Below are 19,089 nucleotides of genomic sequence, written 5' to 3' on the forward strand. Positions count from 1 at the left end.
AAAATAAAAGGAAAATATGTAGTATATTTTATTATATATTCTTTATCGTATGGAGAGATGATTTCTAAAGATACACTGTGTTGAGAGCTAACATTATTAAGCAAAATACAATTTGAGTCACTTTAAAGGATAAGTCCATATAAAATTTTTACTATAGGAATTTTGGAATACTTCAAATCTTTGCTCTTAAGAAGTTTATAATCCAAGTATCAAGACAAGAAAAAAATAATAAAATCAGTGTAATTTCAAAGAAATTGAGGACGAATACAGATATTAGTAATTACTGAACTTTGGACAAAGGATAATATAGTATGTGCTATGGCAATGAGAAGAAGAAAAAAAAAAAAAAAAACGAAGGAGCCTTCAAGAAAACATTGACCAAAGGATGGAATCACAACAAATAGTAATGAAATGGAAGAATAGCATGAGTAGGACATGAATGAAAAAAACTATTATGTATTTACGGACAATGGATGAATTAGTCTGGAGATTTTAAGGAGATAAAGCTAATAAATATGATGAAATTGAGAACTTTTTAAAGTACCAGTTAAAGAACTAAGACTATTTCTTCCCAAGAGGGAAATAGAAACCATAGAGCGTTAATTAGCTATCTCCTCTCTGGCAAAAATTCAAAAAACAAAACAAAACAAAAAAACTTTCCAAAACAAGCTGAATAGAATGTATATTAATTAAAAGTGTTTTGAGGGTCAGGTATGGTGGCTCATGCCTGTAATCCAAGCACTTTGGCAGGCCAAAGCGGGTGGATCACAAGGTCAAGAGATCAAGACCATCCTGGCCAACATGGTGAAACCCTGTCTCTACTAAAAATACAAAAATTAGCTGGGCATGGTGATGCTTGCCTGCAGTCTCAGCTACATGGGAGGCTGAGGCAGGAAAATTGGTTGAAACCGGGAAGCAGAGGTTGCAGTGAGCTGAGACCATGCCACTGCACTCCAGCCTGGTGACAGAGCAAGACTCTGTCTCAAAAAAAAAAAAAGAGTTTTGGAAATATTTATATTATTGCGTGCATCATTATCTGACATTAAAAATTCATTCTTTTTTCATCCTCAAGTGAATTTAAAATTTAAATGCTTTCACACAGAGAGGCAGTTTATAACTCTAGACCCAATATGTGGGGTATGTCTCTTTCATTGAAGAGTAAGTGAGATGGTACATAATTGTGTTCATAATATTCATTCCCAAGTGCTAAAGAAGAATTTGACTTAGGGAAATCAATTAACTGAGGACAATGTTGGAGATGTTTCTCATATAGTGAAAACATTGCTATTGTTAGCAGAATAATATAAAAAATACTTATATCTAACAAATTCATCCAGTCACTTAATTTATGCCTTACCACAGAGTAATATGCCAAAAATAAGATAAGCATAATTCTTTGATAATTTCACTGTGATTCCATCTCATAAAATGTAATTTAGCTTTTCTTTTTAAATTAAAGTTGAAATGTCTACATGAATGCAATGATTTTCTCTTCAAGGCAAAAACTCACATTGTGTGTATTTTACGTGTATTTCTACAAGTACAGTAATACTCATAGATATGTCAACAAAGGACAGGTTGGAAATGTAAAATATATACATAAATTGTGTGTGTGTGTGGTTTCTAACAACATATTTTCATCTTTGGAAGCAACGAAAGAAGTATATAATTCACAAAAATATTTATTTTTTTCACTATAGTTTACATGAGCAGAACACATCTGAAATACTATTTTTAAGCAGTATATCTTGACAAGTAAATTGTTACAATCACAAACTGATTAACGTGTATTATTCTTATTATCATCTCTAGAATATATAAATACCACAAATTAAAAATTTTCTTAATATATATGTTGGCACATTACTGTACATATAATACTATCTTAAGTATATATACCAGGTACTTTAAAAAACACTTGCCAAAATACTACTGGCTGGCAAATGGTTTTCCATCATAACAAAAGTAAAAAACCAGAAACTTGTTCTATTGAGAGTTAGTAGAATTCTGGTGGAAAATAACATGGTTTAGGAAGTGAATTGAGGGATACTTTAATATCAACTGTGTAATTCGGAAATATGTAACCTTGAGCAGGTCATTTAATATTTCTAAGCTTTAGTTCCCTCAGTTGAAAAGTAAGGTCTAGGGAGTTGAAAAGGTTCAAATATGCCTGATAAAATTAATATTTCACAGGCCAGACATGGTGGCTCATGCCTGTAATCCCAGCACTTTGGAAAGCTGAGGCGAGTGGATCACCTGAGGTCAGGAGTTTGGGACCAGTTTGGCCAACATGGCGAAACCTAAAAATACAAAGTTTAGCTGAGCAGGATGGCATCTCTACTAAAAATACAAAACTTAGCTGGGTGTGCTGGTGGGTGCCTGTAATCCCTGCTACTCTGGAGGCTGAGGCGGGAGAATCACCTGAACCCAGGAGGTGAGCGCTGCAGTGAGCCAAGATAGAACCACTGCACTCCGGCCTGGGTGACAGAGCAAAACTCTGTCTTGAAAAGTAAATAAATAAAAATTAGAAAAATAAAAAAATTAACATTTCCTATAAACATAATCTTATCTGTTATTCCAGTGACTCTCTTATTAATGTAACTAAGGATTTATTTTATCTTTATATAAATAAAGCACTTTCCTTTTAAATCCTTATAAAATGTACACTCTGTTATTTTTAACAGAATCTAAATGGTTTATTATAAAATTTCTTTTAGAACACAAGTCCATGACAAAGCTTTGCCTAAAATATGAAATTTTCCATTATGCTAGTTCATCCTTGTTGGTGCATCAAAATATATATATTTACTTTTACTTATATTTTACATATATATATATATATATATATATATATATATATATACACACACACACACACCCACACACACCCACACACATACTTTTGGAATATTAATGTTATTAAGTTAATATGATTTTAACCCTGAAAGTAAACAAGTTAAGGGAAAAAAAAATCAAAACATTTAGAGCCCAGTAATAAATTATATATGTAGTGTTGATTCTTCAAGTTTTGTATGGTATTATGTTTCCTTTATATAATGATGCCACCTCAAAAATCAGAGAAAAAATGGTGAATTTCCATGAAATCAAAAGACATTCTTTTTAGCTTCCATTTTATTAAAATTTAACCAATATTGTTAAGCATTCTACTCTCAATTTATTTATAATTCTAATATTTTCATTTTTCCCTATGATGTTTGGATCAAATATGTTTAATTTTCCTCATGGACTAAATACTAATATTTGCAAATACCATGTGAAACACAAAGATAATTTGGTTTTGATGAAGATCTCTACCAATGTTTCAGGATAAAATATTAAATGAGAGGTTTCCCCTGTGTAGATACCCCCATGATGTTGTGAAACATAATTCTTGAATGTAAAACAAATTTGGCATTTTCTGATAAAATGTTGTAAATTAAAGTTATGTAAATAGCAATTCACTATAGTGGAAACGTTGTTAAAATGAATTTTAATATTCTTAAAACAAGAAAATGTTTTTATTTCCATGTAATACATTACAAATATACATATAAAAATTACAAATTACATTTACAAATATATGGAAATATTTGAATTTGGATATTTAGACATTGCAAATATTTCCAAGAAAGGGTCTGACTTTCTGACATTCTGTAAAGGAATGCTGAAGAGAGAGTGACAAGAAGGTTATGAAGATAAATTGGAACTTTTTACAATTGTGTTGGTATTGGGGGAACCAGCCCCCAATATTTCAACATAGGTTCTTTTCTGTTTTCCCTAAGTGTTAGCCAGTCTGAGAAATAAAGAGAAAGAGTACAAAAGAGAGAAATTTTACAACTGGGCCTCCGGGGACGACATCACCTATTGGTAATTTCCGTGATGTGCACCTGAGCTGCAAAACCAGCAAGTTTTTATTAGGGATTTCAAAAGGGGAGGGGTGTATGAATAAGGAGTAGGTCACAGGGATCACATGCTTCAGAGGGCAATAAAAGATCACGAGGCAGAGGGCAAAACTAGAATTACTGATGAGTTTCCACGTCCCACTGGGCACACATTGTCTTGATAAACATCTTAACAGGAAACAGGGTTCGAGAGCCAACAACCAGTCTGACTAGAATTCACCAGGCTGGAATTTCCCAATCCTGGTAAGCCTGAGGGCGTTGCAGGAGACCAGGGTGTATTTCATCCCTTATCTTCAACCGCATAAGACAGACACTCCCAGAGCAGCCATCTATAGGCCTACCTCTGGGAATGCATTCCTTCCCCAGGGTTATTCCTTGCTGGGAAAAGAATTCATTGATATTTCTCCTATTTACTTTCTGCAAGAAGAAAAATATGACTGTTCTGCCCGGCCCTGCAGGTAGTCAGACCTTATGGTTATCTCCCTTGTTCCCTGAAAATCGCTGTTATCCTGCTCTTTTTCAGGATGCTCAGATTTCATATCGTTCAAACACACATGTTTAACAAACAATTTGTACAGTTAACATAATCATCACAGGGTCCTGAGGTGACATACATCCTCAGTTTATGAAGATGACAGGATTAAGAGATTAAAGACAGGCATAGGAAATTATAAGAGTATTGATTGGGGAAGTGATAAATGTCCATGAAATATTCATAATTTATGTTCAGAGATTGTAGTAAAGACAGGTGTAAGAAATCATAAAAGTATTAATTTTGGGAACTGATAAATGTCAATGAAATCTTCACAATTTACATTCTTCTGCCGCAGCTTCAGCTGGTCCCTGCGTTCGGGGTCCCTGACTTCCCACAACATATTGGTAGTCTTTTCTACTTTTCCTATGTATATAACCAGTGATGTGCAGAAGCTGGCCTGTAGCAGTTCACAAGTACTGGTTGTTTACATCTCTCCCCAATTCCATAGCTTGTAATGAGCCATGGAGGGTATATGAAAGAATCAGTTTTTCTTTCTTTCTTTCTTTCTTTCTTTCTTTCTTTCTTTCTTTCTTTCTTTCTTTCTTTCTTTCTTTCTTTCTTTTTTTCTTTCTTCATTTCTTCCTTTCTTTCTTCTTTCTTTCTTCTTTCTTTCTTTTCTTCTTTCTTCTTTCTCTTTCTTTTTTCTTTCTCTTTCTTTCTTTTTTCTCTTTCTTTCTTTTCTTTCTCTTTCTTTCTTCTTTCTTCCTTTTCCCTTCCTTCCCTTCCCTTCTTTCCCTCCCCTCCCTTCCTTCCTCCCTTCCTTCCTTCCCTCCTTCCTTCCTTCCCTCCTTCCTTTCTCTTCTCTATAGAAGAAAATTTAAGGTAAGTAGATAGGAGTCAATTACTTTCCATATTTGTCATCTTAACTAATCCCAAACACTCTTCCCCTACCCACAACCAAAATTCTAATTGATGTAACAAATTAGATATCAAACAGATACATTAAAAGTGGAAGAGAGGTAGCATAGAAAAGAGCAGCCATTAAGGTTGAACAGTTTCCATGTGGGCAGAAATGTTTAATGGTGTTTTATTCATTTCTCTCCAGATCTGGACACATGAAACTTTGGGTTATAACCTCTGGATTCAGGAATAAATACATGCTCTGTTTAGATATATGAAGGGAGAGGATCATACAATTTTGAGGAATAAGAGAGAGACTATTTGATGGCCTAAAATTGTCTAGCCTTCTGCTAGACTCTAAAAATAAGAGGAAGTGTGCTAGGATTTAAAGTATGTGGTATGGGTGGACCACATACTGATAGCTCATTTTAGGCTCCAGTGGTTCTTATCATTTTTGTAGGTCACAGGCATCTTACAATATCTAATAAATTATAAACTCTTTTTATGGAAAAATTCATATGCATACTTTTTTGCATGCAATTTCAGGGTATGTATGGATCATCCACAGAATTCATGTTAAGAGTATATGCTCTAAGCCTTAAGGGTTTCATCTTGCTTGTCATGTAAGACTGATCAGCATATAGTTTTCTGGAAAAAAAGTTGTTTTCTGGAAAAAAAGTAATGATTTCATAAGCTTTAGGAAGGGACCAGTAAGATAACAAGTTGAAACAGGAAGACAAGTAAACCCCAATATCCTTATCTTTATTATACACAACACATATTTTGCTTGTCTTTCATTAAAAACATACTGATTAGGGTGTCCAGGTTCTTAAGATTGACCGTATTGCATCTGAATTAAACTATGTCCAAAGTCAAGGACCATAGTCATCAGCAGCTCTGTTAAGTTACCCTTAAGGATTTCTACTACTTTCTACATGTATATTCCTGACCTTAATTTCTCCTACATTTGGTGACTCTTCCATCTCTCAAATTTATTTTCAGTCTCTTCCTTAACTGTAGGTATCTTCTTTCAGTTTATAGACATGTGCATAATTTTTCCTTTATTAATGTAATAACAATAATAAATTTGTGTCCTACAACTCTCTTTGTTTGACAATTCCTTAACTCTCTCAACCCTTTTCACAATGAAATACTGGGTCTTTAGTAAGCCAGTAAACAACACTTAAGGTTTCTCCTCCACAATTTATAGCACACTGGGAAATAAGCATAGAATATACATAAATGATAATCTGGTCATATTTCTCCTCTGCTTAGAAATGATAAGTGATTTATTATCATTTTGGCATTGCTTACAAGGCCATCCAAAACATTGCCTCTGTTCACCTTGCCTGTTTCATCTCACCAAGCAGCAATCCACCTACCTCACCTGGCCAAAATTTACAGAATTCAGAGAACTGCTCTTTGTTGTTCAGTTGGACACATTTTTTTCCAAAGTACAATGTTCTCTAATCCTCTCTCTACCTCTCTTTGCATATGAAATTGTCTGGTCTCATACATAGATTCTCGGGCTTTTTCATGCATGGACTTCTTTGATGGGCTGGTGAAGCCTGTGGATTCTTTCTCAGTATAATGCTTTTAAATGCATAAAGTAAAATACATAGGAAGCTGGTTATATTGAAAGAGAGTTATCGAAATACAAAAATATGTGACATAATTACATGTCTTTCATTAACACAGTAGATAACAAGATCTAGAGGCCGATGTAGTAACTGTCATAATTTCAAGTAGTAATAAGCATTATGTGATATGAAAATACATATGTTGACCAGTTGTGGTGGCTCATGCCTGTAATCCCAGCATTCTGGGAGGCTGAGGCGGGCAGATCACCTGAGGTTGGGAGTTCGAGATCAGCCTGACCAACATGGAGAACCTCATCTCTACTAAAAATACAAAATTAGGCCAGCATGGTGGCGCACGCCTGTAATCCCAGCTACTCGGGAGGCTGAGGGAGGAGAATCGCTTGAACTTGGGAGGCAGAGGTTGCAGTGAGCCATGATTGCACCATTACACTCCAGCCTGGGCAACAAGAGCGAAACTCCATCTCAAAAAAAAAAAAAAAAGAAAATACATATATTTTCTAATATTGATATGATGCTGGTACTGTTAATACTATGGTGGCATGTGTCTACATTCATAATTAACTGCAAAATTTGATTAGAAAATGATTGTGTTTTTTTCTGCAACCAAGTTACCAGACTTCTGAATCCTATCCCAGGATATCTGTTGACCCGAGGAACAACTTTATGTCTCTCTTGGAGCCTTCTCTGGTCTCCCATTTTTAGATTAGGTATGCAATCCTGAAACAGTCATAAATTTTTAGTCAGCAGTGATGATTCTACTATAATTATTAATTTAATGTTGATACTTCTAGGAGTCTTAGAGAAAGGGGGCAATTTTTATCTTTTTTGTTTTGTTTTGTTTTTTTTGTTTTTTTTTTGAGACGGAGTCTCGCTCTGTCACCCAGGCTGGAGTGCAGTGGCGCGATCTCGGCTCACTGCAAGCTCCGCCTCCTGGGTTTACACCATTCTCCTGCCTCAGCCTCCTGAGTAGCTGGGACTACAGGCGCCCGCCACCGCGCCCGGCTAATTTTTTGTATTTTTAGTAGAGACGGGGTTTCACCGTGGTCTCGATCTCCTGACCTTGTGATCCGCCCGCCTCGGCCTCCCAAAGTGCTGGGATTACAGGCGTGAGCCACCGCGCCCGGCCTAATTTTTATCTTTTATGAATGTTTTTTCAGCTCCGTTCATACATGACAGAGTATGTGAATGAGTGAAAGAACAAATACATAGAAATTTGTGGCTCACTGATTATTGATTCCCACTCATAGTAAAAGGAAAAAAGTATGAAGACATTTTTATTTTCCTGGTAGTTGTCTGTTGGTCTTTCTTTTTTTTCTGCATAAGTAGAATCATTAGAGATCAATAATGGTAGGCTTTTCAGACATAGCAGTGATAATAGAAATAATTTATTAAGGAACACTCAATCTAACCTCACAATATTCTAAAGTGAAAAATGCATAGCAGAAAAGGCATTCAGTACACAGAAAATTGGATAACTTCTATAAAATCATAGCTTTAAAATCTGTCAAAAAATGCCTATACATTATTCCTTCTCAGGGATCCTCTAAATTTATTGATATCAGTTTAGCTGGACTCCCCATGGACTTTAGCTAGAAGAGAAATACAGACTTTGAACTTTTATTTATGACTTCAAGATCTTTCTTACTATCTCTTACAGTAATACCTTGGATCTTATTCTACTTCCTCACTTCAGCCATTCTGAGGTAGAGCCAGCACTAAAAGTTGGTGGGTTTGGGGTAGAAAAGTACAGTATCTAATACCAAACAATTGTTTAATAAATAATAGTTTATTTTCCTTTCCGTCTCTACAGTGGTGGTTTCTCCAAATTGTCTGCTTGTACTTTTTCTACTCAGCATGTTTACCAGAACTTTCCTTGCCACAAGATGTGTATATTTATAATAACTAAAATAATATAATACCCATAAAACAGTAGGTTAGTTTAAAATAATTACAATGGTAGCTTAAGAGCCTATCACTGATGGCTTTCAGCATTCCTATTTACTTAATTTTTAAAATAAATGCAGCATCACAAATATTCTTGATGGCACAGTGGAGGTTAAAATATAAAAAAGAAAGAACATTGATGACTTTGAATTAAAAGTAAAATTATATATGATAATGATGCATCTTAAAATCAATGACATTATGATGAACTATGATATATGTATTAATCTGCCTATGGTACTATAAAGAAACACGTAAGACTGGGTATTTTATAAAGAAAAGAAGTTTAATTAGCTCATGGTTCTGCAGGCTTTACAGGAAGCATGGTGCTGGCCTCTGCTTCTGGTGAGGCCTCAGGAAGCTTATAGTCATGGTGGAAGGCAATGGGGAGCCAGCATATCACATGGTGAGAAGGGGAGAAAGAGAGTGAGGTGGGGGAGGTCCCCAACTTTAAAAAAAGTAGATCTAATGTGAACTAACTAGGTGAGAACTCACTTATCCCCAAGGAGATGGTGCTAAATCATTCATGAGGGATCCCTTCTCATGATCCAGTCACCTCCCACCAGACTCCACCTCCAACATTGGGAATCACATTTCACCATGAGAACTGGAGGGAACAAATATCCAAGTCATATCAACACACCATTAGTAAAATCATTATTGACCTCTCTGCTGTGAAAGATGGGGATATTAGCAGAAGACTTTTCATCTGTACTTCCTAATAACAATAATAATAATTATTATTATTATTTGGAAATGGAGTATCACTCTGTTGCCAGGCTGGATTGCCCTGGTGCAATCTCAGCTCACTGCAACCTCCGCCTCCCGGGTTCAAGAGATTCTCCTGACTCAGCCTCCCGAGTAGCTGGGACTACAGATGCGCACCACCATGCCCAGCTAATTTTTGTATTTTTAGTAGAGACAGGGTTTCATCATGTTGCCCAGGATGGTCTCAATCTCTTGATCTCGTGATCTGCCCTCCTCGGCCTCCCAAAGTGCTGGGATTACAGGCGTGAGCCACTGTGTCCGGCCAAGAATAATTTTTATATTATGTCTACCATAAGCTCTGTGATACATACTTTTAAGTAATAACAATTAAGTTCTTGATTTGTCACCTTAAGACTTTATGTTTCACTTCTCTCTATTTAAAATAGTGAAATTGTCATAGCTATGCTTTCTCATGCCCCATATCATAAATGTTGACTTGTTATTAGGTGGAAGCATATGGAAGTGCTCATTTCCCAGATCAAAAACAATCAACTGTTGACAATTTCATATAGCGCAACCTAATATTTATCATTTTTATATTTTTAAGTTTTTATAATTTTAACTTACAGAACCATATTTCACACATAGCCTGAGGGATTTATATACATTTAGTAATTACCCCTTTGTAAAATCTACACCCATTCTTCAATCATCTCATCTTTTCTATGGGCATCTAGGGCAAGTATTTTTGTCTTCAAATATGGAGTGAATCAGCATTTTCTCACATAACTTTTTCTAGAACTTAGTCAAATGATGACAACTGGGTTCAAGCAAGGCTGGGAAGTATATTCTTAAGTTGGATGGCAATGTGCCTAACTTAAACTAAGATGTTTGCTTTTGAAATAAAGACGATGGGAAGAGATATTTGAGGACAATTAGCAGTCTCTGACACAGATACTGTCTAATTCTTGATTGATGGAGCTCCAAAATTTACATAATGGTGCTAACATTTTATATTGATTGCTTAAGAGAGAAATGAGTCTATAATTTCTAAGGAACTAGAGGTAATTAAAAAACAGAAAAACAATTATAGCAAAAATCTTGATAAACTAGAAAAGAGAAAAATAAGAGGGAACCTAAGGTGTCAAATTCAAATCACAAACAGAAAACTGAAAACATTATGGTATAAATTGGACTAAACCAGTAATAGAAATTTACTAAATAGTCTTGAAGAGATAAAAATCCATATAATGACACTGTATGGCTAAAAATACAGAGAGAGATAAAGACATGACAGATATTTGAAGTAATAATATAGTCAGATCATTAGTGGTATAATCAGGAAGGGTGAAATTTAAGTTTAAAATCATTTATTTAGATAACTGGGAATATTTTGTCATGTTAAATAATATGACCCATTAAGAATCTCTCTCTCTCTCTCCCTCTCTGTTTGTCTGTCTCTCTCTCTCTGTGTATATACATATATATATACACACACATACACACATATATATATTATACATGTATATATAATATATATTCAATATAATTAGTCATAGAACAAGATAATGTTAAATCAAAATATAAAGGAAAATAGTCCCTAAAAATACAGAAAATGGACAAATTCATAATCATAAAGGGAGTCCTCAATATTTTTCCTCTCAAAAATCAACAGATCAAGTAAATGAAACAGATCAAATTAAAATAGAAATTTTGAATAAGAGAATTAACAAGCTTAATCAAATAGATGCATAGAGAGCATTGTATCCAAGGAACAGTAAATATACATTGTCAAGTTGCTCTGGCACACATCCAAAAAGCAACTGTATTATAACCCAGAAAGAAAATTAAAATTCATTTAAAATAAAAAGAGTCATATAGGTCATTTTCTGTGAGTTCTTTACGATAAAACAAGAATTGAAAAAAATTTAAAACCAAATTATCCATTTGACTTCAAAGATAAAGTTATATTTAGAAAAATATAAACTGTAATGAAAGGCCAGGCACAGTGACTCATGCCTGTAATCCTAACATTTTGTGAGGCTGAGATGGGAGAATCACTTGAGGCCAAGAGTTCAAGACCAGCCTGAGCAATGAAGTGAGACCTCCATCCCTGCAGAAAAACTTAAAAAATTAGCTGGGCATGATGGCACATACCTGTAATCCCAGCTACCTAGGAGAATCACTTAAGAACAGGAGTTTGAAGTTACAGTGAGTTATGGTAGCACCACTGCATTCCAGCCTGGGTGACAGAGTGAGATTCTGTCTCTAATAAATAAATAAATTAATTAAAATATAATGAAAGTAGTATAATAAATAATATTTAAAGCATTATGTACAAAAATCTGTGTGAGGAGCATCAAGTTCAAGATGGCAAATTGAGCACCCACCTTTCCTTCATATTGATCTCCTAACAAAGGGTCTCAGAAAGAGTTATAAAATATGAAAGAAATAATAAGCCTAGAAGAAACCTTTTAAAGTATGTGGTTAAACAACATAGAATTACAGAGAGCTTGTCAATTCATTATGGTTGCCAGATTAACCCTAGGAGCAAAACTGGGTAAAGATAACACTTACAGAAAAGAAATTACCAATTTCACTTGAGAATATATATAGCTGGGCGCAGTGGCTCACACTTGTAGTCCCAGCATTTTGGGAGGCCGAGGTGGGTGGATCATGAGGTCAGGAGTTCGAGACCAACCTGGCCAACATGGTGAAACCCCGTCTCTACTAAATCTGGGTGTGGTGGCAGGTGCCTGTAATCCCAGCTACTCGGGAGGCTGAGGCAGGAGAATAGCTTGAACCCAGGAGGTGGAGGTTGCGGTGAGCAGAGATTGCGCCACTGCACTCCAGCCTGGACGACAGAGCTAGACTCCATCTCAGAAAAAGAAAAAAGAACATATATATACACACACACACACACACACACACACACACACACACATGCATATACATATATACGTACATATATTTCTGAAATACAATATTGGGAAATAAAATGTAGCAGGTTATTAAAAAGAACAATTATTCATGACCTAGTAGATTTAATCCCAAGAATTCAAGGAAGTTTCACAATTTGAAAGTATATTAATGTAATTCTTCTCAGAAACATATCTTGACTTTAGTCAAGATAAACTATACAAATGTTTCAAAAGTTACTGGAAATGACTGACAAAATTAACAGCCATTTCTGTTAAAATTTATAGCTAGAAATAGACCCTTTTCAATCTCTTAAAAGTATATATTAACAGAAATAGGGAGTAAACGTGCAAGTTAATGAAGCAATACTTAATCTAATCAGTAATACCTGCCAAAACATGCCTAAAGACACTTGAACCATTCAAAATTGTTCTGGATTACAAAAAGTATTTTAAAAGATCAGACATATGGATATTAGAAAGAGATGACACTAACTCCTTTTGCAGAAAATAAATTTCTACATAGTTTTCTGATGAGAAGTTAAATATCATTAGAACAAAATAGTTGAGCAAGTCCTCTTGATATCAGATACACACACACATAGACACACACACACCCCAACTGCATTCTATGTATGACCAATAAATCATAAGAAAATTTAAACATAAAAAGATACAATTTACAGTAAAGACCCACCAAATTTCCACCACACATTAAATACTATGACTCTAGTCTATCTAAGCCATAATAATCTCTATATTAACTGTCTCTTTGCATACTCCCTTGATTCCCTGGCTGTATTTTCTACAACACTGCAGCCCAAGTGATCTTTTAAAGCTGAAGTAGACTTTTCTTGTAGCCTCTGATAGTTATCTTCTCACTCAGAGTAAAAGCCAAAGATCTTACAGGACTCTATACAATTATGGCTTTCTTTATGTCTGTGACCTCATTTTCTGAAACTACCTGCTTAGCTGACTCTGATCCAACCATACTGGCCTCTTTCCTCTTCTTAGAAACTGCCAAACATGCTGTCATCTCAGATACTCTTCCTCTCAGATGCTGTTCCTTTATCTAACTAGAATTTTCCAGTTATCCACAAGGCTTAATCTCTAACCTCCTCCAGTTATTTATTTAAAGATCATCTTCTGAGTGAAGATCTTTCAGGTCCATCCTATTCAGAGTTGTGTTGACCGCCCAAAGTCTCTTCTTTTCTTTAATTTTCTTCCTAACATTCCTCACTGTATATATTCATCCTGTTTATTTCTCCCTCCCCTATTACAAGGATCTAAGGCCATACTGGCTGAGGACTGCATAACTCCACTGGAAGCATTCACATAGATTGCATTACTCCCTAAAGTTGTATAATGTGCAACCTATGCAATTGTATTAGGAGACCCTGCTCTCACAGTGGTAATTCTAGGCCTATAGGGGCATGGATTTTTGCTGAGGTTTTGTTACCAAAATTCCAAGGTTTTTTTCTATGTCCCATTGCTTGCCGCACAGAAAGCCAATTACTGTGAAATGAGTATTGCCAGGGAAGAAGGCTTTATTCAGGTGCTGCAGCCAAGGAGATGGGAGATCAGTCTCAAATTCGTCTTCTCAAAAGACTAAATTTGGGGGTTTATATAGTAGGGAAGGAAAGTAGCTATGTACAGGAACAGGAATTAGAGGTGGGTAAGGAAGAGGAGTTGGTCAACAGGAAACATGTGGTCAGTTAGGAAAACAAGAATTAGGGAGGAATAAAGAAGAGGAATTGCAGGTCCTTGATACTGTCTGGGAGGCCTGAGGGTTGGTTTTGTGAGCAAGTAAATCAGATAAGGCAAATATAAGTTTCAAGCTTTAATTCTCGGAGGATCAATTTCTCTTGTTATTCAAACAAAAAATGACCCGTAAATATCAGTTCTATGAGAAAATTGGACCGGTTTCAGTTTCTTCATGTCACATAGGGAGTGAGGTTAAGAGTAGTGGAGGATGAGGTTAGAAAGGTAATGGGGCAATTTTAGTAGGGTTTTGAAGGGCATTGCAAGAATTTGGAATTTACTCTGAGTGAAGTTGGGAAACCACTAATGGGTTATAATCAGATGAGAGACATAATTCAGCTTTTACTTTAAAAGGGGCACTCTGGCTATGTGCTGAGAATACACTGTATATGAAGGAAGATGGAGACCAGTTAGTAGGCTATTGCAGTGAATCAGGCCAGAGATAATGATGGCTTGGATAAAAAGGACAACGCATTGGAGTTGGAGAGTCATGCTCAGTTACTGGATATAAATTGAAGGTAAGAGCCATTAGGAATTGGTGATAGATTGAATGTGAGGTACAGGGTGAAGTCAAGGATGATCATAAAGGTTTTGGGTCTGAGCAACTATAAGCCGTTGCTTATACTTGGAACTATAAGAGATGGAAAAGACACCAGGAGAAGCATATTTGTGTTGGAGGAGAGAGCATAGTTTGGCTTTGGATATATTAGATTTTATATTTCTTTCAGACCTCTTATTTATATATGTGACATTAGAGTTCAGGGAAAGGATACAAGCTGGAGACAGAAATTTGTGATTTACCAGTTTATAGATGGTTTGTTTTATTTTTGATTGTGATAAAACCACATAAAGTTTAACATTGTAACCATTTTTAAGTGTACAGTTCAGTAGTGTTAAGTATTACAGTTGGTTTTTAAGTCATGATCACAGATGAGATCAACAAGAACATAAGTACAGAGGGCAAAGAGAAAATGCCCCATGACTGATCCCTGGGGTAATTCAGTACTGAAAGGATGAGGAATGCCCAACAAAGTATACAGAAAGTGAAGCCACTAAGAGGGAAAACAAAACCACGAATACAGGTGCGCTAAAAGCCAAAGGAAAAAATAGTTTAAAAGTGGGAGTAGTTATCAACTGTGTCACATGCTGCTACATCTTCAAGACAGATCAGCACTTAGATTTGTCCATGTGACATAGTACTGTGGAACTCATTAGTAACAGTGGTAGAGTAATATATTGGACCCAATTATTTACCTCTGTCTCTATCCATGCCCTTTGCCTTGTGGCTTTTCTGTTTTTCCCACTATAGGCAAAATATACTCTAGTTCCTGATCTTGGACTTAGCCTTGTGACCTGTTTTGGGTGATGGAATGCAGATAGGAGTTCTAATGTGCTAGTTCCTAAAGAGGTATACTTATTTCCATTTTTCTTATCCTTCTATATCACCATAAGAAGGACAAGGACTGGCTAGAATGTTGGTTTAAGGAAGATGAGACACCCAAGAGACAGATGCAGACCCAATAGTCTAGAGCTGACCAACCAACTACAAAACTCTATGAACTGACTCTTGGACAAACTGTCATTGATGGATGAGTACCAGAGAGAGTATTATTTGTTACATAGTTGACCGATATGGTGACATTGACAAGAGCCACATTGTTGGAGTGATGAGTGATGAGTGAAGAGCCTTATGGAAACAAGTTGAAAGGAGAAGGGGAAGAAAATAATTGGGCATAGTGAATATAGCAACAATTCTGTGCAGATTTCACAATTTTCCATTAAAGGATTACATTAAATGAGGAAGTATACACAGAGAGATGTAGAGTAAAAAATGATTTTCCTTTCGGATGACAGAAATCCCAGCATCTTTAAATGCTGATAAGAATGATCCAATAGGGTATGTGTGTGTGTTGGGGGATGCTGATGAGGGAAACAGGATGGAGAATCACTCCAGTCATTCTGGGGGATGTTATACACAAAAGCGCATATTTTAGCTTAGGAAAACTTCAAGTTCAGGTTGTCCTGATGTGAAAATCCACTCATTTTCTATTAAAATATGCTGTCAAACTTCTCTCTCTTTCTCTGAAAGCAGTAAATGTGGAACGGGAGTGGGAAGATATGTAGTAAAGCCAATTTAGTGGAATGATAATTTAAAGTCCAGAGATCTTCCCATGGTGTGCCTTTAATTAGATGCATGATCTCAGGCAAGTGCCCTAATTGTTTGTGTCACTTTGCTTCTTCATCTATTAAAAATTAATTGAGAGATGAGTTTTAAATTTTCCTCATCTAGCTCTAAAATAGTATTATTCCAAGACCCAACAATTATGCTTCAAAAGAGACCCTGTGAGAGCTGTTGCCATCATTATGTAAGTATGCTGCTTATTGGCATTCTCCTATCTAACGGATCTGAAAATGCCTCTTTCACAGTAACATCCCAAACTCACCTAAAGTCAGATATTTTAGAATATCTGACATCTGCTTAGTCTCCCAAGGCTGGCAGAATGGATTGAATAATAGTTATTTTAGGATGTAATTGCCGCACTGTTAAAAAATAAGCCCCTCTGCAACTAAATACTGTCACATTTCTGAGCCACTTATGTAACCAACATGATTTATCCAAAGAAAAGAGCATTATTTGGGGAAACATTTAAAAAGTCATTGCAAATGGTTTTCATTACTAGCCTGCTGTGCTGTAAAAGTGCAATTCTCCCACTTATAAGTATGGACACATAGAGGGGAACAACACACACGAGGGCCTATCTGAGGGTGGAGGGTGGGAGGAAGGAGAGGAACAGGAAAAATAACTAATGGATACTAGATTTAATACCTGGGTGATGAAATAATCTGTACAACAAACCCCCATAACACACGTTTACGTAACAAACCCGCACATCCTGCACATGTACCCCTGAACTTAAAGTAAAAGTTAAAAAATAATAATAAAATATCTGGCCAGTGTGGTGGCTCACACCTGTAATCCCAGTACTTTGGGAGGCCAAGGCGGGTGGATCACCTGAGGTCAGGAGTTCAAGACCAGCCTGGCCAACATGGTGAAATCCCGTCTCTACTAAAAATACAAAAATTAACCAGGCGTGGTGGCACATGCCTGTAATCCCAGCTACTTGGGAGGATGAGGCACAAGAATCGCTTGAACCCTGGAGGCGGAGGTTCCAGTTAGCCAAGACTGCAGGGCCACTGCACTCCCGCCTGCGTGACAGGGCAGAACAAGACTCCGTCTCAAAATTGAAAAACATAAAAAATAAAAGAAAGAAAGTTTGTATAATTTTAAAGATTATGGATAAACTAAGTTTGGCATGGAATGCTAACTGGAATTGAGCCCTGACAGTGCATATTAAAATCTTCAGTAGTCCACAAATTAAGAATTATAATGCTCATATTACCTCAAGTTTGACATAGATGTGGGTGGGTATGTTTATGTATGTGTTTGTATGTGCGATATATGGATTTTTTAGGTATATTTCAAATTACCTTTCAATTAAGTTGAAAGAGAAATTAGAATAGCAACTGTATTCTAAAACTTAAAGTCAAACTATTATTTTTTAAAATTCAAAAATGACTAGTCAGAAGTGATATTATTTCACCTAACTAGTAATTTATTGTTGTTATACAGCCAAATAACCTGCTAAATGATATAGTCTCCAAAATCTGTTTGGGTATCAGGCAGTGACCAATGTTACAATACTTGTATACCAACAAACAGAATTAAAGTACATCATATAACATGAGGTAGCAAAGCAAAACATGTTGCTTTGCTAACATCCTCTGAAGACATAGGATGGGCAGTCTCACTGAGATTCATTCACACTGACTCAACGTTGAAATGTCAAATACGTTACACAGGATGGGCCATCACTTCTTTCAGGTTTTGTAAATAAAAGATTAAGGAGGAAGGTAACACTAATTGACAGGGAGGTAATTTACTATATGATGGTCTGTAAATAATTTTTAAAAAGCAAGCATCCCACGAAATCTCATTCTTTTTAATTAGATTTCCTGTTTCTTTGATAACTTATGGAATTGCATCATAGATGCAGCCTCAGTGCATCCATTAAAAATAATCAGAGGGTTAGAGTTAGCTATTTTTTTCGTCACTAAAGGACCAAGCACTAGTTTTTAAGTAAATTAAATATCTAGCAACAAATTAGTTTATCATATCATTAGTCTCTGCATTTCTACAGTAACGCATGACTGAACTTGACTTAATTTTTTTTAGTTTCATGGCCGGGCAGATGGCTCAGCCCTGTAATCCCAGCGGGTAGATCTCTTGAGGTCAGGATTTTGAGACCAGCCTGGTCAATATGGTGAAACCCTGCCTCTACTAAAAGTACAAAACTTAGCTGGGCATAATGGCACACACCTGTAACCCCAGCTACTTACGAGGCTGAGGCAGGAGAATTGCTTGAACCTGGGAAGTGGAGGTTGCAGTGAGCAGAGATCGCGCCACTACAACAGAGTTAGAGTCCGTCTCAAAAAACAAACAAACAAACAAAAACAAAAACAAAAAACCCAATTCATTATTACATTAAACTGTTGCAGTTCCTAGGCTATGTTGCCTCCTTCAACATCTTTTCTGCTGTTGCTCTCATTTTATGCCAAATATATGCTAACTAATAGATGATAGAGCCAGGACTATTTAAACCTAGGTCTACTTCCTTCAAAATCGCATTCTGTTGCCCCAGATTCTCTTTAAAAAGTACACTGTGAAAACAAGCATGGGGTAAGAATATATAATTGTAACTAGTCAAATGGATATATAAATATAGATCAACTGCTAGATAAATTGACAGGAAGATTTGTTATATACTATGGGTGGATAATGAAGCTTTACTGATAATTTGTGTGTGTGTGTGTGTATGTGT

The sequence above is a fragment of the Macaca nemestrina genome, chromosome X, assembly GCF_043159975.1.
Source record: "Macaca nemestrina isolate mMacNem1 chromosome X, mMacNem.hap1, whole genome shotgun sequence".
Taxonomy (NCBI): Eukaryota; Metazoa; Chordata; class Mammalia; order Primates; family Cercopithecidae; genus Macaca; species Macaca nemestrina.